Source organism: Pteronotus mesoamericanus, unplaced genomic scaffold (assembly GCF_021234165.1).
Source record: "Pteronotus mesoamericanus isolate MK-2021 breed Mesoamerican mustached bat unplaced genomic scaffold, CSHL_Meso_final contig_27, whole genome shotgun sequence".
Taxonomy (NCBI): Eukaryota; Metazoa; Chordata; class Mammalia; order Chiroptera; family Mormoopidae; genus Pteronotus; species Pteronotus mesoamericanus.
Genome location: NW_026555115.1, coordinates 15,986,528 through 16,010,670, shown reverse-complemented (window position 1 = coordinate 16,010,670; position 24,143 = coordinate 15,986,528). Strand labels below are relative to the sequence as shown.

The following is a 24,143-nucleotide window of genomic DNA, read 5'->3' as shown; positions in this document are numbered from 1 at the left end:
ACTCCCTCCTCACTCATCCTGTTCAGTTAAGTGCTTCCCCAGTAACTTCCATGCAAGCCAATAATTATCAGCCTCCAGTTTAGCAAGAAATACTGCAATTATTCAGAAAGGACATTTCACCTTAAATGTTATAATTATGTCAACAGGTAAGTGACAACCTTTTGTCTTTTAGAAAGCATTGTGGAAGATCTGGAGATCTTTTATATTTTCTCTTTACACAGTTAAATTGCCAATGACCCCTTTGCTAGATCTCAATTCTGAGGTAACTGTGTTAGTAAAATTATCTTAGTAATTACAGAGAGAGCAAGATGTTCACAGGGCAGCACTTCCAGAGAGCAGAATGGTGACCATAGAGATAACATGGTCCAATATCAGCATTTCTGCACTTAAAGTCCAGAAAAGTGAAGAGATGTGCCCAAGACCACATAGCTATTTGGCTGGATGTGGGAACTATGGTCTACTGAGCATCTACTGTGAACCTTCTCTCTGCCCCCTAGATTTTGTGTTATCCCATTTTCATCCTTATAACATTATTGTTCTTTCTAATGTTCTGCAGTTGGAGAAACTAAGGCTCAGAGAAGTTAACTGTTAAGCCCTCAACACCATCAACACCACCACACTATGGAGGAAATAAAAGAGTATTATTCTTTTCTCAGTAGCTGCATATATTTAAGGCTTCTAAGGTAATTTCATTAAATTGAGAGCGTCACATATAAAGAACACTCAAATGCTGTTCTGTACTCAATTCCAGTCCATATCTACATAAGTCAGCTCACTATAAGTCAGCTGCTAGACTGAATGTCCCTTCAGTTCAGCAGATGCTCACGGGAGGTCCTACCACATATTTGACTAGAAAAAGAGGTTTTTTTTGGCTCACACAAAGTATTAAATTAAAATAGTTTAAAAATTGGGAAAATGGAGACAACTGTGCTTGAACAACAATAAAAAAATACTAAAAAATTAGGATATTTCATACCCAAATCTCAATTTCTTGTTTCTTTTGAAAAATCTGAAAGTATAGAAATACTCAGGCTGTACTTAAAGAGGCATATCCATTTCCCTTCTCCTTGCAATATCCCCAGGTCTTAATGCATCTGAGGTTCACTAGCTTTTGTCATCTCTCTGGCCCTAGTATACACTGAAATCTGGAATTTATTGTGATGGGGTAAGCTATCCCTGAGGGAATGAATGGCTGTTTTCTCCTGGTATGATTCCTGTTGATTTACTAGGCGTTTCCTCTAGTTCACCTTGAGGGTTTTCTTCACATGGTATAATTTTGTCAGAGGATAAGAGAAAAGGAGGCTGCAGGTTTGTGACCCTCCTCCTTCTGCAGCTGAAACAACTAGGTTTAACCATATCATAAAGTTGCCACCATGATAAAACGGTATGCATTTTGGCAAAAAAAAAAAAAAAAAAAAAGTAAAAGGAAAAAGAAATTATTTTGAGAAGAGGAAGTCTTTATTCACGCAGAAATCTGGGGAAACAGATTACTTCCAGAGAGCACTTCACTCTCCAAGATCAGGGTCACTAATAAATAATGCAAATGATGAGAACCAATAAAATAATAATAATACTAATTATTATTATTATTATTAATGTGTGGAATAATAAGAGCTTTAGGTGGTCTCCTAGCAGACTTTGGCTTTGGGTAGTTGCATTATTGCCCCTGAAGAAATGAATTCCTAACCTGAGATAAGGTGGGAAATTAGGAAGACATGTGGCTTTGTTCTTTACTGGAGAATATCACTTCATTTCACTTTGTATGCATTCTTATCAGCTAAAACTTCATGGAACAACTTTATTTAATGACAACCTTTCTGTTATATTGAGTGTCTTTCCTGAGCTGATTATTTTCATCCTCTATTCACAAAGGAGAAATTTTCTCTTAAATATTCAAAGAAATCATGTTCCAAAACTACCACAAAACTAAAATAAAATTAGTTTTATTAAATGTATGTTAAAATGATTATTTAAATAATTATTTTAAAAATAATTTCTTCTCATATTATGTTTTGGATTATGAAAGATTGGATGTTAATCTTTATTCTGCATATCTTGATGGTGGGATTTTGTTTTTATTGTAGTTTCTCCTTCTATTGTCTCACATTCTCTCCCTTGGATCTTTCCATTATATTGATATTTGTCTGATAGTTGAGAAACAAAAGGTATACTTTCAATAGGATTTGAAGTGATGATGATAAAGATTTATTAAGAACTAGATCTTTAATTTATAGATCACCCTTTTTAGCTCTTTGGACTCCATATCAACATCCTGAGGGAAGCAGGGCTCCTACTATTACTTGCATATTATAGGGAAACTGTTTAAATGCCTCCGTTAAGTTTTAATCCACTGTGGGATTTGGTAAAAAGTTTGGTAAATGACCTATATATTGAACTTGCTCCACTATGTGAGTCTGTAAAAGTCTAGGCCTGAGGTATTATAACCCTTCCAGCATAGGCATGGCCTTGAGTCACCAGAGGCAATGGGGATTTGGGGATATAAGCAGAGCTGAGGCACCACTTGCCTGGGTCAGCCTCCTCATTTTAGTTTTGTGGCTTACTGTTTTGGTGAACTGTGGCAAATTTTGTGGCTACTCTGGCCTTGGCTGATGCATCTGTAAAATTTGTGGGATTGTAGGGAGGACTGTGTGGTGGTCAATGTAGATGAAGTCCTTAAAATAGAATATGGCATGCAGAAGTCTCAATCATGGTATTGATGTTATTACTTAATTGTAATTACCATAGTATTTGATTTTCTAGGAAAATGGTCATTCAGAGACATGAAGAAAGACTTGGGTTGGAGTCTCAAGTAGAAATATAAAGATTCTGTATATTATTATTATTATTGGGAATACAATTGATTTTCTCAGAAAGGTATCACTCTATAGATTAATCATTTTATTTAAGGTAATTTATTTGTGCTTGCAGATCTATAAATTTTATAAAATAAAATGTATTTTCTTGTTGAAAGTAAATAAGGAAGCCTGAAATATACAAAGAAATAATTTTGCCATGACTTAAAAAGTTGATAACTAAAGACTCCTCTAGCTGTAGGATATAATAGAAAACATCTGTGCTTTATGTCTGCTTTTCTCCTGGGGTAAATGCTCCCCCACCGTTAATTTCTTTTGACTTCAGGGTTAAACACCAGTATCTACCAGTCTGATGTGGTCAGAAATAGTTAATTAGACACAATGCATACAATATATTGCATATATTATTGTTGCAAATAATTTGAGCCATTACTTTTTTTTGTACATATTTATTTTGGCTGAGAATTCTGAAGGAATCTGGATGCTTACAAATAAAAGCACTGGCCTCGGCAGTCTTAGATGACCTAAAGAGGGCTCTCCCAGACTCTGAGCTGCAGCCAGGGGTTAGGGCTGTAGTCCATACCTGGACACAGGGATCACCCAATTATCACTTAAAAAGAACAAATGGGCAAAAAAAAAACCAAACAAATAAATCAGACAGACAAAGAAAAAAACCCCCACAAAACTCAGTATAGGTACAGAGAAAAGAGAATCTCCAGAGAATTTGTGGATTAGATTTTATTCTAAGTTAGGTTAACTTTTACCCTAAATTGTGGAACAGGTGACATAAAGATACCTGTGTTAGTAGAATGTGAGATAAATGCAATGCATATATATGCATAGAGGGATACACTCTCCCTTTTCTCTCTGCCATGGAGTTGTCTTAGCCCTCCCTGCAGGGAGAGTTCATAAATCATATTCTGAACACATCTTGATCTTCTAAATACTTAGCTCATTTGCTCTCCTAATGGGCTCTCCAAGATAGGAAAAGCGATTGCTGTCATTAGTCCTGAATGGAAAATCAAATATATTTGATCTTCAGAGTACTTCATTCCAGAGCAGACCCTTGAAAAGCACAGCAAATTACATTTGGCTTAGGATTGTCTTCCAAACACCTAAAGCAGTGTTTTGAAAGTGTGACTCTCAGACGACCCGCATGAGAAATACTTCCTCCTTAAAAATGTGTTTTCTAGGCCTCCAAACCTAGTAAGTAAGAAGATCTGGAGGCAACTCCAAAAAACCTTTTAGCAAAGTCACCAGAGGATTCAATGATGACAGTGTCCTTTCTCACAACTCTGTATGCTAGAACACACATGAGATATGCTTTCCTTTAGGTTCTCCCTAGGTGCATCTGACCTTTTGAATGAAGTTTTTGCAGCTAAAAAGATAAAGACAGGAAAACTCCCCATTTAGAATGATTAGTCTCCTTCTCCTCCTCACCTTTATCCTGCCAGGCCCAAAAGCCAAAATAGACTGGCTTAAAGGAGAATGAAGAAGTACCTGGAAGTTTTGACAGTTGTGAGTATGAAAAGAAAATAATTTTGCTATCTGAACATTTCTTTTAGGTATATTCACTTTAATGTAGTTCTTATATGGTCTCTGGTGTCATTAATTTATATGTTTCTTCTCTTGATTTTTATGCATTCAACAAACATGTATTAATTGGCTCTGTGCCAGGAGCTATGGCAGTTAGGAGGGACAGAAAGATAAGCGAAACTGCTCTTGTTTTTTGTTTGTTTCTTTTCTTTTCTTTCCTTTTTTTTTTTTTTTTTTTTTTTTTTTGTATAAAAGCAGATGAAAGGAAGGTGCCATGAGTTCTGTGACAGGAATTCAATTATGGTAAATCAGGGTGAACCTTCTAACTCAGGTTGGCGCCAATCAAGACTCTTCGGAGGAGGCTACCCTTAACCCATATCTTGAAGAAAGAGTAGGAGTTCGCCAAATGCAGGATGTGAAAGACATCTGAGGCAAAGAAGGTGATGTGTACAAAGCATGAAACAGCTTTGGGGTTGGAGAACTGCTAATATTTTTCTTTCTTTTTTGAAATTTTTTCAAATACATTTGTCTCCATTTGCCCACCACCACTTTCCACTGGCCCACCCACTGCCACCTCCCCCGCTCAATTGTTCCCTACCTTGTCTTCCTCCATATGTCCTTAACACCTGTTCCTTGATCTAACCATTCCCCTTCCCCTCCCCTCTATCCACTTCCCTTCCTCCCTCCCATCCCTGTCAGTTTCTTCTTTCTTTGAATGTTGCTGGTCATATTTTCTTTGCCTGTTTGCTTTGCTGATTAAGTTCCACTTATAGGTAAGATCATATGGTATTTGTCTTTCACTGCCTAGCTTATTTCACTTAGTATAATGCTCTACAGTTCCATCCATGCTGTTGTGAAGGGTAGTAGCTCTTTCATTCTTTTTGCTGCATAGTACTCCATTGCGTAAATGTACCATAGTTTATTGATCCACTCATTTCCTGGTGGGCACTTAGGTGGCTTCCAGCACTTGGTTATTGTAAATTGTGCTGCTATGAACATTGTGGGGCATAGGTTCTTTTGAATTGGTGTTTTGGGATTCTTAGGGTATAATCCTAACAGAGAAATCACTGGGTCGAAAGGGAGTTTCATTATTAGATTTCTGAGGAAATTTAAAATTGTTTTCCAGAAAGGCTCCTCCAGTCTGCATCTAGTATAGTCTCACCAAGACTATACTAGAGTTCTGTTTTCTCCACAACCTCACCAGCACCCGTTGTCTGTTCATTTATTTATGATGGCCAACCTGATCGGTTTGAAGTGGTACCTCATGGCGGTTTGGATCTGCATTTCTCTGATGGCTAGTGATGCTGAGCATCCTTTCAAATGCCTCTGGGCCCTCTGTATCTCCTCCTTGGAAAAGCATCTGCCCAGGTCCTTTGCCCATTTTTTGATTGGATCATTTGTCTTCTTGGAGTGGAGTAGAGTGAGTTTTTTATATATCTTGGAGATCAAACCTCTATCTGATCGTTACTGTTAGCGAATATATTTTCCCATATGGTTGGCTTCCTTTTCATTTTGCTGATGTTTTCTTTAGCCATGCAGAAGCTTCTTATTTTGATGAGGTCCCACTTGTTTATTATTTCCCTTATGTCCCTTGCTTTAGGAGACATATCAGTGAAAAAATTGTTGCATGGGATATCTGAGAGTTTCCTTCCAATGTTCTCCTCTAGGACTTTGATGGTGTTGTGACTTATATTTAAGTCTTTTATGCATCTTGAGTTTCTTTTTGTGTATGGTGTCAGCTGATGATCCAATTTCAATTTTTTGCATGTAGCCGTCCAGCTCTCCCAACACCATTTGTTGAAGAGGCTATTATGGCTCCATTTTATGCTTCTGCCCCCTTTGTCAAATATTAGATGCCTATAGAGACCTGGGCTTATTTCTGGGCTTTCTATTCTGTTCCACTGGTCTATGGGTCTGTTCTTGTGCCAGTACCAGATTATTTTGAGTATAGTGGCTTTGTAGTAGAGTTTGATGTCCGGTACTGTGATCCCTCCTACTTTGTTTTTCTTTCTCAAAATTGCTGCGCCTATTCAGGGTCATTTATGGTTCCATATAAATTTTTGAAATGTCTGTTCTATTTCTTTGAAATACGTCATTGGTATCTTAATAGAGATTGCATTGAATCTATAAATTGCTTTGGGTATTAATCCATTTACATTTAAAGTTATTATTGATACACTTCTACCAAACCAGCACTACAATATATGCTAAAGGGACTGATTAAAGAAGATGAAGGAAAAGAGTGAGATAGAGAAGAATGCAGGTAAAAAGAATAAAAAATGAATAAGTTCCTATCAATAAAGTTATTATTGATAACTTGTAGTGCTGGTTTGGTAGAAGTGTATTCTTTCAGTTTTCTTTTGTCTGGGAAACTCCTTACTTCATCTTCCATTTAATTGAGAGCCTTGTGGTGTAGAGTAGTCTTGTCTTCAGGCCCTTGTTTTTCATTAATTGGAATAGTTCTTGCCATTCTCCCTGGCTTGTAATGATTCTGTTTGAATTCATTTGCTAGCCTTATCATTGCTCCCTTGTATGTTACTCCCTGTTTGTCCCTTGCTGCCTTGACGACTCTCTCTTTATCTTTGATATTTGCCAGTTTAATGGTGATGTGCCTTGGAGTAGGCCCTATTGCGTTTCTCTTTAATGGGACCTTCTGTGCTTCCTGGACTTCTGTGACTTTTTCTCTCCTCCAGTTAGGGAAGTTTTCCAGCATTATCTTTTCAAACAAGTTCTCTATCCCTTTCTCTTCTTCTTCTCCATCTGGTATCCCTATTATATGGATATTATTATGTTTCAGGTATTATGCATTTTCCACAACACCTCTTCATTCTTTTTGAGTCTTTTTTTTTTATTTTCTTGCTCTTTTTGGGAACTTTTTTGTCTAGTTCTCCAGCTCACTGATTTGATCCTCTGCTTCATCTAGCTTGCTTTTGGTTTTTTCTACTGCGTTCTTCAATTCAGAAATTGTAGTCTTCATTCCCTCTTGTCTCCCATTGACAGTTTCTATGCCCTTTTTCATGCTGATATAGTTTGCAATAACTTCCTGAAATATAGTTTCCTTGTAGTTTTTGGTAATTGTCTTTAAGCTCACTGAGGTCACTGAGCTTTCTTAGAACCATTCTTTTGAACTGAATATCTGATAGTTGACTTTCCTCTATTTCATTTAGTTCTCTTTGTAGGGATTCCTCCTTTCCCTTCAATTGGAGGGTACTTCTTTTTTTCCCATTCTTTGTGAGACTCTACTTTTTTTCTTCTGCTTCTTTAATTGATCTCTCTTGACTTCCTGACCTTCTGATGTGAACTCCTATTGCAGGAGACTTCCCCCCCCCCCTTTTTTTTTCTGGATCTGCTTCTGATGCTGTCAGCTGTTTACCCTGTCTGATGCTAGGAAGTCTTTAAAAAACTTCCTGTAATCTGCTGTCTTTTTCAGTCTCCTCCTGTTGTTAATCTAGTCACTGTGCCCTTAGCACTCAGGGTGGGGCAGAGTCCCTCTTTTTTTGGGGGGGGGTATTGTATCTCTTCATGCGCCTTGCACTCAGGGGGAGGAGTCAGTACTGGGATATCCCAGCTACTCCCTCAGTTCTCTCCCCATCATCTTTGTCACCAGAATTTCCTCAAGTGTCTCTAGATCACTCTGTGTCCCCTTTAACAGGTATCTACTAATGTGATTGCTGCTCTGCACTCAACACCCAGGCCTTTCCAATGCCTGGCCAGCACCCAAGCCTCCTGGGGCATGGCTATTGTGTCCTTTCACACTGTTGCTACTCAGGGGAGTAGTCTGCCTGAGAAAGATGGTTCCTGCAATATGAGGTAGGAGTCAGCACCGGGATCCCCCAGGCTACTCCATCAGATCTCTCCCCAATGCCTCTGTCACTAGATTCTCCTCAAGCATCTCTAGAACACCCTGTGTCCCCTTTTACTAGGGTTTACTATCTGACTGCCGCTCTGTATTCAGCACCGGACCTGTGCAACACCGGGCAGGGTCAAGCTTCCTGGGAGTGTGGCTTTGTGTCCTTTCACGCTGCTCTGCTAGGGGAAGTGGTGTGTTTGAGCAATATGGCAGCTGCGAAATGGGGGTTGAGTCAGCACCGGGATCCCACCATCCACTTTCACAGTTCTCTCCCTGAAGCCTCCTTCTCCAGTTTCTCCTCAGTCGGCTCTAGCGTACTCTGTCCCATTCTCTGCCAGAGCCCTGGGGAAATGGCTGCACTATAAATTTTTGCATTGTCTCTTTAAATGGCTTCTTGGGTCTCCAGCCACCTGTCTCTGGCAGAGAGTAACCCTGCCACTTTTCACAGCTGGCTGTTACCTGTGCACTTTTTGGGCTCCGGTGCTGTAGGCTGGAAATCCTCTTATAGTTTAGACTCTGTTCTTCTCAGGGGGATCCAACTGGCCATTTTAATATCCCTCTAGCGTTGCTGCCTGTGGGTGCCTATTCTACCACCTTGAGCCTCTACCACACTCCTTACCAGTTACGTTGTGCCAAAGCTGATTCCTGTATCTGAAGTTTTAAGGCTCCTCTCTCACTATTGTTCAGTTGTTTTCCATGTGATTTTTCCACATTTTAGTTGTAATTTCAGATTGTTCCTGGGAGGAGGTCAGTGTGACTTCTACTCACTCCTTTGCCATCTTGATGTCCTTGGAGAACTGCTAATCATTTTTGAGTGATGGAGGGAAGTCACAGGAAACAAGTTTAGACAGACAAAGAGTGGTCAGAGTTCTGAGTATTATGTGTTTATGTAAGGAGTTTGAGCCTTACTTTGAAAGCTGTGGAGAGATGCTGATGGGCTCGGGTAAGAAAGCACCAAGTGAGATTTACATTTTAGGAGAGATGACTTTAGAAATGTGACTCATTAATGGAGGGGAAGAAACAGGAGGCAGAGATACTGATGAAGAGATAAGTCCTGAATTACAGCAGTAGTCTGTAGTAGAGGAGAGAAGATAAGATCAGACATATTATTTTGCTCAACTCAGTGACTGATTGGATACAGATAAGGAAGTATAAAGATCAAGATAATTTCTAGATTTTTGATTTGGAAAACTTGGTGAGTGTTGCCATGTAAGAAAAAGGAATCAGAAAAAGGAAGTGTTTGTTGAAGAGGAAGAATGATTAGCAAGGTTGGTTTTGGACTTGTTGAATTGTAGGTGCTTTTGGCACACTTGAGAGAAGATATCCCATAGTTGTGGGATCACAGGTTTGGAGTGAAGGAATCAGAGCTGGAGACATGGGAGCCAGCTCAGGATTTTGGAGCCCTGTGAGAAGAAAGTAGAGCATGAAGCATACTTGGAGTGAATAGGCCAGAAGAGGCAGGATAGAACTCACACACAAATAGAGAATAAGAACCCATGAAGTAGGCTTAGAATGATTTGGCAGGAAGTGGTGTCTTGTGACTTTGAAATTTTCCCTTTTGTTTTCCCACTGCCCTAACAGGCATTATAATGTAATTGAGCTTTGGTGACTTTTATTCTCACCAATAGCTGTTTTCTATCCTTTCTTCTGTAATCTAAGAATTATAGGCAGATTCTCTCCTATGAGGTCAACAACTTCAATAAAGTCAAATATCCTTGGGACCGGTTGGTATTAGTGGCCAAGAGAGGGAAAAACAAGGATGAGCTTAGTTATTCATCTGAGTGACTTCTGGGTAGACACAAAGAAGTGAGTTCATAAGCCAGTGCCCAGAACAAGAGATAGCCATGAGACCATAAACTGTAATTATCCATTATAGACATTTGAAATGCTTAACCTAATGAGGGAAGTCAGTGTGATACAATGAGCTGGTTAAGTACCCTGCATTTGGGGTTAGAGCTCCATGTTATGCCTTCTAAAAGTATAACTTTGGACATCTCAGTTATCTCTCTTACACAATTGAGATAATACATAGATGAATACATCTATATGAATCATTGGGTGGTGCTTGGAACATGATAGCAGGTGTTCAGGAAATTATAATCACCTCTTCCCGTTCCTAATTTTCCTTGGCTCTACCTGTCATGCCTTGCCTGCAAGAGCTGCTGAGATTTGTGGATTGGACTTATACTTGAGTATATGTAATAGACAAGCAGAATAAGTTTTTCAGGAACAGGAAGTTCAAGAGTAAAAGCAAGGAGTTATGGAAGGGCATGGAAGGCTTGGGCAATGAGAGATGAACAAGTGATGTGGTAATAGTTTTAATAGTGTCATATAAGGTCATGAGAGCTGACTCCAGAAACATATGTTAGGTCCAGATTTAAAGAATATCAGAAATTCTGTCAAGGAGTTTTACTCTATCTTGTTAACAGTGGGAATGAAGATGATATTAGTACATAAGTTCCTTGGAATCATTGTCCTTAACATCTTACAATAGGTCTCCATGCTATGACTTTACAATAAAACTTTTACGGAGGAATTTTAGCTCTTTGATAGTTTAAAGGGAAGACATGTATTGAAAGAAGCAGTTGGCATCCCAGGATCCTATCAAATTGAATTCTGATGCTGCTGATAAGCTAAGACTGCACTGTCTGGAAACCAAAGACTGATATTGCCTCAAAGCCTGGTCATTGGTCACAGGACTCTTCATAGTCATTGAGCTAAAGATGATAAGACATCTGCTGCTTCATCACTTTCAACATTTTTCTCAGTATCTCTTTGTCTAGTGAAGAGGGGTTTCTTTCCCCCCTGAACTTGGGCTTTAGTCCTCATAACCACATTTTGCCTGATCTTGTTCCCCATTTTGTAGCCAGAACATCAAGACTCAGGAAGAGAGGGATGAAGCACTGTCCCCAGGGACCTGGATTAAAATGAGGTTAGAATTCAAGCCCAGAATTTCCTGATTTTAAGAATCTGTTTCTGCTTCCATTTTCATTCATCTCTTTGTCCTGTGACCCAGGCACTGTAGCAAGGCTGTCTGTGCTTGTGGTTCTGAGGAGTTGTTGGGTGCCTGAGTGGTATGGAGGAGGGGATGACACAAGGCTATGTGATAGGATTAGCTATAGACTATAAGTCTTCCCAGAGGACTTGCTTTTAATTCATCTGTTTTTATTTGTCACAGGTTTGAAAAGCTGGTGCTTTAACAAATTTAAAAGGTACCAGAGTCCTGCTGAAAAGACAGAGTCCCAACTTTCTGCAGGCCCTCAAACCCATGATTCTGGCATGGACACAGATGTTCATTTCATGTCTGCGTATAATGGCCCATTGGAGTTTCCACCTTGGCTCTAAAGGGATCTCAGAACTGATGACATAGTTGGTACTTAATAAACCATGCTAATTTTGACAAATTTGAGGGAGGGAAACAGGACCAGAAGTGTCCATAACTAACCATGTATATCAACCCCACCCTGGGGATTGATGATCTGGGCTGTCACCAGGCTTCAGGAGAAGGATGCACCATCTGCACAGAGAGCAGTAAGAAAGTGTATAGTAAATGGAAGGTTAAGGGATAGTGGTGACAAAGCAAAGCAACCTGGAAGCCAATGGGATGGTCCAAGTTCCTGTAGGCTCCCTGTCCTTCCAGCTCATGGGTGAGGATGATGATATTCCTTCCTAAAGGATATACATGACCACCTCATCACCCCATATGACTCGATTTACTAGCCCCCAACTGTCTCAAATAGGAGAAGTGCTATTTGGTGAAGAAATAAGTAAACACATTCTTGGTAAAAGGCTGGAGGCTGGAAGGTGGAGCCTTGAGCCATTAGGAGGGAGGTCAGTTTGTAATTGTGGAACTCAAAAAATTCTGGTAGAGATGGTAAGTCCAAGGCCACAGCTTCCAGACTGTGATGGACAGGAAGACCTGCATAGGCTTATGGGAGAAGATAGATCTGGACAGCCTGGGTCTTGTATGTATCTCTTGCCTGAGTATGGACAGACTGCAACGAAAGCCACAAATAAGATTGGAAATGTCAACATCTCAGGTCCTACTAGTGGGGAATGAGGGACACGGTCTGGCCTTCAGGCCTCCAGTCCCTACTCTGTTTTTCTGTACTGCTGCCCTTCTCCTTGGACATTTCTCAGGGGTGCCTATCCCACTTCACCTTGGGCCTTGTCTAGTGACTCTTGCTCAATATAACCCCCTCTCATGCCACACTCTTCATGCTCAGCCTCTGGAATTGTCCTTTCTTTTATGTGGGAAGAGAGAAAAGGGATCAAGTGCCTTCCACACCTCAGTGCTTAGTGATTTACATTGATTGTTTCATGAATCCTTCCAATAACTTTATATGGTATGTACCAGCAGCTCAATTTAATACATTAGGAAAACAAAAGTTTTAAGAAGTTTGGATGAGCTGGCCAAGACCTTTTACCTTGTAGAACTGGTATTCAAGTGTAGTTCAAAGTGTTTAACATCTTTCCTTTGGATTAGGAAAAGATCCAGTGGTTATGGAAGTTAGCTTTCTTTCCTGTGCTCAGGGAAACCTCCTTAAGAACTTTTCAGAAAATGGGGACCCTCATCTCCCCAGGCAGGCCATAACTGTATATCATCAAGTTGTATTCCTTCTCAGTGGAAAGAGTTTAGTTTAGAGGTCACTTGGTGTCCATTGTACTTCTATCTATTTCTAGCTGCACAAGCATGATAAAGTTACTTAACGATTCTTGGTCTCAATTTCTTTATTTTTAAAGAATTCTGTAGGGACTGACAATAGTAATATCAATATTTTGAGGTTTAGAAAAGCAAATAGTGTATGCCATATAACTAGGACTGCTCTTAGCATTTAGTACTTATCAATGAATGGAAATAGAAATTGTCAGGTATTTTTTATGCAAGTCAATTCAATTTTATTCATACCTAGGAGCACCTGAGTGCTGAGATATACAATTGTTGTGTGATGTGTGAACAGACATTAGACTTAAGTCAGAACAATTAGGTTTTCATTCTAAATCAGCCACTTACTAGATATGAGAGCTTGGGTGAGACATTGAATTACTCTAAGTTTCAGTTTCTTTATTTGTAAGGTGGCAGCTTAACCCTGACCTCTGTGTCTTGTGCTCACCTCATAGGGTCATCCTGAGTATCAATGAACTGACGCCTGTGCAAGAGCTATTTGCATGAAAATTGTTAGAGTTATACAAAAGAGAGACAGGATCCTGTCCCCATCCCAAAGGAACTTTTGGTGTGGTTGGTAACATAACACATTCAGCTTTAAAACTCTTGGGAAAAATGTTGGTAACATATAAGGGGGAAAATGATGCCACAGACAACACTCGAGATTAAGCTTTGCATCTCCAGCAGGCATCAGGCTTATTTCAATTTGTTGGGTCCTCATGGACAATGGAAAAGTTGAACTAAATTCTTGAACATTTCGCCTTCAGAAAACAAATTCATTTCATATATTTGAATTTCTGTTGTCTTTCCAGGCCAGCTGGGTCTTCCTGAAGTATTAGCTACCATTTGAGGATAATTCTGTGCATGTAGAGATCATTGTGAATAGCATGCTTATTCCCTCCTGCTTTTTCCAACTCCTCCCAATTTTCCAAAAGTAATAAAAAGAGAAATTCACATTGTTGAGCAACATGTGTGAGAGTAAAGTTATCTCATTTTGTCTTTACAACATTATTGTCATTTCAAAGACAAGGAAACAGGCTTAGGGATGTTGAATAATCTGTTTATAGACTCAAGAGAATAGCCACAGAAGTAGTAAGTAGAAATGCTGGGATTTAAATCAAATACAGGGTCTGGGACAAATAACACCCCTTTTTATTGAAAATATTTTATTATAAAATTATAAGAATATAATTCTGTAACATAGCTATCACACTCAAGCACACCATATGACATTTTAGGTGAAATGTTCAAATTAAAGCTATAAATTATTATACCATATTATTACCCTACCAAAAACACTCAAACAGACATTATTTCTGCCATACCCTGTATATGCTCTTGCTTCTGTACTCAGCAAAAGACCTTACATTGTTGTTGACTCACAGGACTTCCAGTTTGTGTCCTCTCCAGGCACTAACCCTTAGACAAACTTGCTTTATGGGTTTGGTTAAGTGTAGTACATATAATGTTAATTGTTTTTCAGGCATAGGCAGGGGTGAGTACAGCTTATTTTTAGATGTCTAAATAGATAAGATCCTTCAGTGTAAGATATACTTATTCATTTAACAAATATGGGTAATGTACCTACCATGTGCCAGACACCATTCTAGAGATATAAAGATGGACAAAATAAACACATTCTGCTGTTTTCATAAAACTTATTTTAGTGGGAAAAAGATATACAATTTAACCAACCAAAAGCTTAACAACTAACATTTAACTGACACATGGTTTTCTAAATGGTGGGTGGTTCCATGAACAAAAATAAAACAAGACAAAGGGTGAAAGTGTCATTGGAGAAGATGTTTGTAATTTTAAAAGGATGTTTAGAGACTGCTTCACTGAAAGGTGACATTAGAGGAAACTCTGAAGAAGAAAATGGGCAGAAAACAGGTAATGAGAAGAGAAGACTAGGAAGAATGTTCTAGGTGGAAGGAAAGGCAAGTGGAAAGGCCCTGAAGAGGTACTGATCTGTTTGCAAAATGATTGAGATTTGTGGAACTGGCTTGACCTGAACTGGGCAATTGTAAGACAGGTGACTACTGGAGAAGTTATGGGGGAGCTCTGGAAAAACATGAATCATTCTGCTGTATTTGTTCTGTATTAAGAATGAGATCAGAAGTTAGAGGAGGGCTCTGAGCCTAGAACTTATATGACAAGTTACATTTAACAAGATCTGTAAAGAAAAGGAAAGTCAGAAGGAGGAAGGATCAAAAGTTAGGAAGCTAGGGGTTCTGGCCAAGACAGAGGTGTAGGTAGAAATGCTTCACTTCCTTGAACAACCTAAAAAAGGCTAACCAATTTAAAAACAAAAAACAACCATAACTGCCAGAAAATTAAACTGCACAATGTCCAACAACCTCTGGCTGTAGAAACCTGTGGAGATTGTGGTGGCGGGAGAAACTCCCAGTCCCATAGGAGAGTTCATTGGAGAGGCCTATGGGGTCCTAGAATGTACACAAACCCTCCCACCTGGGATTCAGCACCTGAAAGGGCACAATCCACTTGTGGGAAGTAAGGGAAGTGACAGAAAGTGGAGCATGAGCAGAGCAAACAACATTGTTCCCTCTCTGACCCCTCCCCCACAGAGAGCACCACAATGCAAGAAGAGGGTTTCCCTGCCCTGGAAAATACCCAAGGCTCTGCTCCTTACAGTGTAACAGGTGTGCTGAGACAAAGAAATATGACCAAATGTAAGTGGAGTCTAATAAGCAAAACAAATAAGTCTGCAAAATAGAACCAGAAATGTGGGAATAAAGAACAAACTGAAAGTGACCAGAGGGGATGGAGGAGGGGAATAATGGAGAAAGAAAGGGAAGGGTCAAGTCGAGGAGCATGTATAAAGGACCAATGGATGAGGACAATGGGAGCAAGGGTGTCGAAAATGGGAGGTGTGATCCAGGCATGGCAGAGTGATGGGGGAAAATGGGGGACAACTGTAATTGAAGAATAATAAAAAAAACTCAAAAAATTAAAAATAAAAATGTCACATTGAGAAAAAAATAAAATTATAGATGAATAAATTAAAAAAAAGAGCAGATCAAAATTCTAGAAAAAGAACTAAGTGATAAGGAGATAGACAACCTATCAGATGCAGAGTTCAAAACACTGGTAATCAGGATGCTCACAGAAGTGATTGAATTCAGTTGCAAAATGAAGGAAGAAATGAAGGCTATACAAAGTGAAATAAAGTAAAATATACAGGGAACCAGCAATGAAGGGAAGGAAATTGGAGCTCAAATTAACGATTTGGAACAGAAGGAAGAAATAAACATCCAACCAAAACAGAATTAAGAAGCAAGAATTCAAAAAAAAAAAAAAAAAACAATGAGGAGAGGCTGAGGAACCTCTGGGATAAGTTTAATATTTCCAATATTCAAATCATAGAGGTGTCAGAAAGAGGAGAAGAAGAGCAATAAATTGAAAAAAAAAACTTATTTGAACAAATAATGAAGGAAAATTTCCTCAGTCTGGTGAAGAAAGTAGACTTCCAGGAAGTTCAGGAAGATCACAGAGTCCCAAAGAAACTGGATCCAAGAAGAAACACATCAAAAGTTTGTAATTAAGTTACTCAAGATTAAATATAAGGAGAGAATGTTAAAAACAGTAAGAGGAAAAGAGAGTTACCTACAAAGGAGTGCCCATAAGACTATCACCTGATTTCTCAAAAAAAAGCCTTACTTACAGACAAGAAGGGGCTGGAGAGAAGTATTCAAAGTCATGGAAGGCAAGGACCTACATCCAAAAATACTCAACCCAGCAAAGCTATCATTTAGAATGGAAGAGCAGGTGAAGTTCTTCCCAAATAAAGTCAAAGGAGTTCATCATCACCAAGCCCTTAATAAATGAAATGTTAAAGGGGCTTATCTAAGAAAAAGAAGATCAAAAACTATGAACAGTAAAATGACAACAAACACAACTATCAAAAACTGAACCTATAAAACAAAAACAAAAACTAAACAAACAAGTAGAATAGGAACAGAATCACAGAAATGGAGATCACATGGAGGGTTATCTGTGTGAGAGTGAGCAGGTGAATGGAGGTAAAATATACAGGGAATAAGAAGCATAATTGGTAGGCACAAAATAAACAGCAATGTTACGAAAAGTATATGAAATGGAGAAATCAAAGATCTTATGTACAATCCATGGACAGGAATTAAGGGGGCCGAAAATGCAGGAGGGTGAGGGATGCAGGGTGGAGGGGGGATAAAAAAATTGGGACAGCTGTAATAGCATAATCAATAAAATATACTTTAAAAAAGAAGTAAGAAAAAAAAAAAGAAGTAAGGAAGCTATTGTCATAATTCAGGTGAGTGGGCTAGCTCCTAGGGCCAATTCTGTCAGTTTTGTTTTGTTCTTTTTTTATTCCACTGTCTCCCCACCATAGCACATATGAAAATGCTTGGCAAATTGTACTTATTCAATGAATACTTGTTAAAAACTGAAAGCAAGAATAGAAGTGTAGTAGAGTGTTTAAAGAATGTGGGCATTACTGCTGGAATTGGAGCCTCATATTTGCTTCTGTGAGGTGCATTGATACATGACATGAAATGCATAACATCCCTCTCTGTGCCTCAGGTTCCAAGTCTGTAAATGAGAATGATGATAGTTTTAACCCTATATCCTTTTATGGGGATTACACACAATAATGTATGTAAAGTGCCTAGAAGTAGATTAACAACAGAATGAGACATCCACATACAGTTCATTCCTGGAAGACACAAACAGACTAAGGTCAGAAACGGCCAACGACTGACATCATCAGAGACAGATCCAGAAAGAAAACGTAGTGATCTCCTACAATAGAAGTTCACACCACAAAGTAAGGAAACCAAGAGAGATTAATTTAAGAAGCAGAAGCAAAAAAGAAGAGTCTCACAAATAATGGAAAGACAAGAACAAACAAACAAACAAACAACCCCCAATCAAAGGGAAAGGAGGAATCCATAAAAAAAGAACTAAATGAGAGACAAGGAAACTCTCAGATATTGAGTACAAATCAATTGTTCTAAGGAAGCTCTATGAGCTCAGTGAGCTCAAAGAGAATTACCAAAAACTACAGGGAAATTACAAGGAACTTACTGCAGATTATATCAGCATGAAAAGGGGCATAGAAACTATCAATAAGAGACAAGAGAAGGTGAAGCATACAATATCTGAATTGAAGAAAACAGTAGAAGAAATCAAAAACAGGCTAGATGAAACAGGGGATTGAAACGGAAAGCTGGAGGACAAGGCAGGAAACTTCCAGAAAAAACAAGAAACTGAGAAGAAGACTCAAAAAGAATGAAGAGGTGTTGAGGGAAATATAGGATAGACTGAAATATAATATCCATATAATAGGGATACCAGAATGAGCAGAAGAGGAGGAAGGGATAGAGAATCTTTTTGAAAAAGTAATGATGGAAAACTTCCCTAATTTGAGGAGAGAAAAAGCCACATAAGTCCAGGAAGCACAGAGGGTTCCATTCAAGAGGAACCCAGGGAGGCCCACTCCAAGACACATCATTCAAATGGCAAATATCAAAGACAAACAGAGAATCCTAAAGGCAGCAAGGGAGAAACAGGAAGTAACATATAAGGGAGCTCCAGTACAGCTAGCAGGTGACTTCTCAATAGAAATACTAGAAGAGAATGGCAAGAAACATTTCAAGTAATGAAAAGCAAAGGCCTGCAACCAAGACTGTTCTACCCAGCAAGGCTCTCAATTAAAATGGAAGGCGAAATAAGGAGTTTCCCAGACAAAAGAAGGTAAAAGAAAACACCTCTATCAAACCAGCATTGCAAGATATGCTAAAGGGACTGCTTTAAGAAGATGAAGAAAAAGAATCTCTGAATACCCAGTTCCTTTCAGTCACCAATGCTTGATATTACCAATATTTTTAATACTTAGTAATCTGTGACAATTATATTTTATTTTAAATGTTACTCTACTATTTGTTGAAACTAAACCTATTTTTGTATATTTCTTGTCTATTTCTATTATTTTTAGAAGAGCTTTAAAAATGACTTTTTGGTTTTCTTTATCCATTTTATGAGTAAATGTAGAATTTTTCTCTAAAAAGAAAAACAAATAAAAAACTACTAACCCTTTTTTTAGATGTGGCAAATACTTTCCCATTCTATAACTTGTCCTTTAACTTTTTTAATATGTATATTACTATATAGCCTTAAATATTTAATATAGTCATATTGTCAATATTTCTTTATAGCATCTGGTTTGAACATATTAGTTCAGGGTAAGAAAAATATTTTTGTGTATTTTCTCCTAAAATTTCTTAGATTTTTACATATTGATTTTTAACTCACCTGAATATTTCTTATATAATATATGAAATAGGGCTCTCTGTATGTTTCATTTCAAGTAATTGTGGTTCATGGACATTATTTGTTGAATAAGCATTATATTCCCCATTGATTTGAAATATCAATTTAATTTAATCATATATTTCATTGTTAGATATATACATTTGTTTCTAGAATGCTTAATTTATTTCTTTGATCTACTTGATTATGTCTATGCTGGTGTCATGTTTTACTTGCTGAGACTTTATAATGGATTTATATTTTTTAATATTTTATAATGGATTTTGACATTTAAAAATAAATTAAATAAATCAGCATTTTTAAAAAAAGAAAAGAAAGAGGAAACTCCTATCTTTTGTGAGAACATGGATAGAACTAGAGAATATTATGCTAAGTGAAATAAGCCAGTTGGTGAAAGACAAATACCATATGATCTCACTTTATAAGTAGAATCTATTCAACAAAATAAGCTAATGAATAAAATAAACCACAGGCAAAGAAACATGGAGCAGACTAAAAGTGACCAGAGAGGATGGGGAAGGAGGACAATGGTGGAAAGAAGGGGAAGGGACTAGAAAAAGAACATGTATGAATAACCCATGGGCATGGACAACAGTGTGGGAATTGATGGTGGCAGTGGGGGAATGGGAAGGGGTGAGATGGGTGGAAGAGATCAAAGGGGGAAGAATTGAGACAACTGTAATAGAATAAACATGATTGTAAAAAATAAAAAATAAATGGTAAAAAATATAAAAAATAAATAAAGTGCTTAGCAGTGGACCTGGTCTGCAGTTCAGTGCTCAGTAAATATCAGTAATTACCAAGGCAAGAGCAGGTTTTATGTGTATTGGTTGAAGAAGCAAGGTGGATGTTGAGAGAAAAAAATATTAAAAATCTTTTAGAATATTTGAAGATGTAGGAAATATGGAGTTTATTTTTTAATTTTTGTTTGCTTTTTGTTTTTGCTATATTTGTATTCAAGCAATGCAATTTTTGCCTACCATGATTTTCCTTGCATTATTTTTCTCTCATTATGAAATCATATTTTCTTTCTGATGACATAAGTTATAATATACTGGTGATTGATTGGGTGGGAATTAGGAGGTGGCTCCTGTCCTCTGCCCCAACTTCTCTCCATGTAGAACAGCCCTGTGTCCTTTCCTTTTCATGGAGCTTCATGGCAACCATGTTTATAGTTTATTGTTGATGTTATTAGTTTCTAATCAGAACCTACTTCAACTACTACCTTAAAGTTATTGCTTTGCACTTCCAACCAGATATTAAAAATAATGAGTCAATAAAACTGCTATTTAGTCTGAATGACAACTATAGGCCCTTGTACTTCAAGATAGTGGGCTTATAAAAGGAGGGCAAGTGACTTGATTGTTCAAAAGTAGTGATAAAATTTGTGAGTATATAAATTAATATGTGTTTCTAATTAAAAAATGAAACATACAACTCAGAATGCCAACACTTCTCACACACTTTCCTAGGATAAATGGATCAGTCCTCACAGATCTCATCCTGTAGGATTTGAGCAGAATGGTTGAGAAAATCTGCTCTTTATAGGAAGAAGGTATGGTGCTATGTTACATGTTTACTACAGTACGGTTTGGTTCCAATGAAAGAATAGGGCCAGGTTCACAGGTGCTGGGAGATTCACCTGGAATCATGGAGAAGTCAGTGAAGCTTGTTTATTCTGCTGCTGGGCATGGGGCATTCTCATTAACCCCTGCCTGCCCATCTGACACACATCTCGTTTTAGAGGAATATTATCTTTCTTTTATCAATTGAAGCTTGTTGCCCCCAACACACCACCAAAAAAGGCCCCTAATTTGTGGTGTGGTGAGGGGGAGAGGATTTTTTCAGTGAAAATAGCTTAATTGTGAAAACCATTGGCAATAACACAACTGTAGAACAGCTTCAGCAAGGTGGCACAGGTAAGGAAGCCCAGATGAGGAGGACCAGGCATGATAGCTCTGGTGTTGCAGCTCAGCTCCAATAAGATAGTTCTGATCCACTCCAGCAAGATCCTTCAGTGTTACAGCTCCAGCAGGGAAAATACAGTCTTCAAGGGAAATTGAAAGCAAGCTCCATTTAGGAACAGGTGAAGTTGGCTTATATAGAGGAGTGCTCTCCTTGGTCCTGATTGGTTAATTCCTACGCAAATAAGAGTTCCAAATTCTTGCAGTTTGGCTCAGATAGAACCATCTTGTTTAGTCAGAATATAGCTGTTCTGATTGGTTGGTGAAGATGCAAATGATATAGCTCTGTAGTCCAAATTGAAGGGGGAAAGCCTTAGTTTTATTGGTCAGATTTTTATCCTAGGAGCTCTATTATAAGAATTGACTCAGGCAGCAGGAACAGTACAGGAGGCGTGGCAGCCCAGCATGTGATTTTTTCCCTGAAATGCAGGGTGCAGGAGAGCCTCTATAAACAATGGCTGGTAGAATCTGGTTATAAATTTGGTCCCAATTAATCATGAGGAGTCTTTTTTGGCAGGTATATTCTTATCAGGGTCAACATTTCCTTTTTTTTGTCAAAACCTGTTGACAGCATTGATGATCAAATAATCCAGTTTGCCTTGTATCAGTGCTAGAATGACTTCGCTACCTGCCTTATCTTTGCCCCTTGGTAGAAGTCCTGTGTCAGGGCAGTATCCAAGAGAGCAACTATAGCCATTTTTTAAATGACAGGTAACTGCCAAATTTAAAAAGGTTTTCATATCAAACAATTTGAAAAATGTTAAAATATAACAAAAGCACTACATTTGTAACATTAGAAGAAATCAGGGATAATTTATAAAAAAGGCATTTAGAATTGGAAGAAAAGGTTTTAGCCATCATGGATAACAAACACAGAGGAAATGCAATGGCTTGATGGATAATTTCCATCTTTCCTGAAAACATTACTTCAGTTTTTTTTGTAAGGGGCTTTAAGTATTTTGTAATACAGAACATCACTAATTTGACAATGAAATATATGAAACAATTAGAACAATAACAAGTAGAACAATTTGCAGTCCAGACCTCAAAACAGCTTAGAGTCCAGTTGAGAGCCAACTAAAAAGGTCATAAAATTTAAGTCCTAACCAACTATGAGTGGTAGAAGCAGAACAGGAATGCCCCTTAAGGAATTTGGCAAGGTTAATGAGTTTAGCTGTTTACTTCTACGTGGGAACAGGTGTTTATCTAGGTACAGAAGAAGAAATTGGCTATGACACAAACTCCCCTTTGGGCTTCAAGCAAATAATCAAGCAATGTTCTAGTCAAGAACTACTCAAGCTAGCGAATCTAGATATCTTTATTGAGCTCTGATGACTCTAGTGGCTGGAGAAGTCATTCTGCTGTTTCTGGTTTGATTGTACATTATTACATATAATTGAGTAATGCTAAGCCATTCCATGAGCCCACAAGCACAAGAAAGTAGTTATTCTCATATTAATTTTATATTTTTATTTGCCATTATCTTGGGATGATTAAGATCAGCCAAGATGTAAGGTTAGGAGAAATGAGGATGACAAAAATCAGGAGCTAAAACCATAGGCTTCCATGCTTTATATTAAGGACATTTAAAATTATACAACTGGACTTATTTGCTATATACATAAACTAGTATTGGAATTTAGAAAAAAAGTGTCATTTACATTCACAGAAGTACTGGAACCATACTTAGATTTACAAAGAGTCATAATAATCTTTTATCATATGACTGTGAAACTTATGATGGTCTCATAGTAAAATATTTTTAGGAATATGCTTCTAATATGTAGAAAATTATACCAATTATGTAAGCAGCTCCAGCTTATAAAGATAAAGACCTCCCATACTTTTAAAAGTGGGAAATTAACATTTAATTTCTCTCTCATTTTATTCATAAATATGATGTTGGTTTAATTACAACATTTAGGCTAAGGTGGCTACTCTAAGGGATCCATTTAATTGGATTTTCTAGGTTCCGGAATATTGCTGGTTTTTACAATAAGCTTACCTGTCAGGAAGTTATGCCAGTGGTTGAAATATTTTCGGATCAATGATTGAAAAGTTAAGCCCAGATGGTAATAAAGTCAGATTGTGTCCAATTGTCAGATAACAATTTGACATTTTTATCAAATTAAAACTTCTTAATGAAGATGATAGTCAAGTAAACTGAAGCTGAGTCCACTTGCTCTTGCCCCCAACCCAGGTTTTATCTGATCTTCTGAAACTCAACCTAAACAATCAATGGAATTGTAGCTGATATGAAGTTTTGAAGCCAAGGAATACAAAAGATGCTTTGTACTGTCCAATAAGTGGAATACCCTGTGTGTGGCTCCAGTAGCAGCTGAGAGACCAGACAAAAATTACAGTTTTGGAGCACTTTCCCTTCCCAAGACAGGGAAACTTAGTCCCCTTGAGCGATCCCCAACACTAATCAGGGGTGAATTGGAGAATTTTACCAGTTATGTGAAACCCAAGGTACATTCACAGTGTGCAGCACTTCCATAGCAGAAGTGCCAACCCAGAAAACTCCGATTAGGGACTCATACTGCTAGTTATCAGGTGCTGCACAAAGAGGAGTCAGAGCATCTGCAAGCTTCAGCCAGCCATCACTTTGTGAAATATTTTGCTTTTTGAGGGAGGATGCATGTGCAGGATCCAGACAGTGAGTCAGTACTGCTATGTGCATACTACATTGAGACATTTTAAAAGGAACTGAAATATGGCTGTGCTATGTGGATACTACATTGAGACTTTTTAAAAGGAACTGAAATGAGACTTTTTAAAAGGAACTGAAATTCCACTTAGCTGCTCTGCCAGCATAGAGACCAGAGTTAAATCATCACTATGGAGTGTCGTCCCCTTTGAAATGTGGAATTATAAAAATGCAACAATAGAACACTGACTGGTGAGGCTTAGTGGATTGAGTGCCAGCCTGTGAAACAAAAGGTCTCTGGTTCTATTCTCAGTCAGGGCACATGCCTGGATTG

At 38.1% G+C, this 24,143-nt stretch overlaps 1 pseudogene; it reads left to right on the top strand.

The window, feature by feature from the left end:
- The first annotated feature begins 11,645 nt into the window (after positions 1-11,645).
- The window catches only part of LOC129071645 (60 kDa heat shock protein, mitochondrial-like), a 70,824-nt pseudogene continuing 58,326 nt past the window's right edge, over positions 11,646-24,143 (top strand).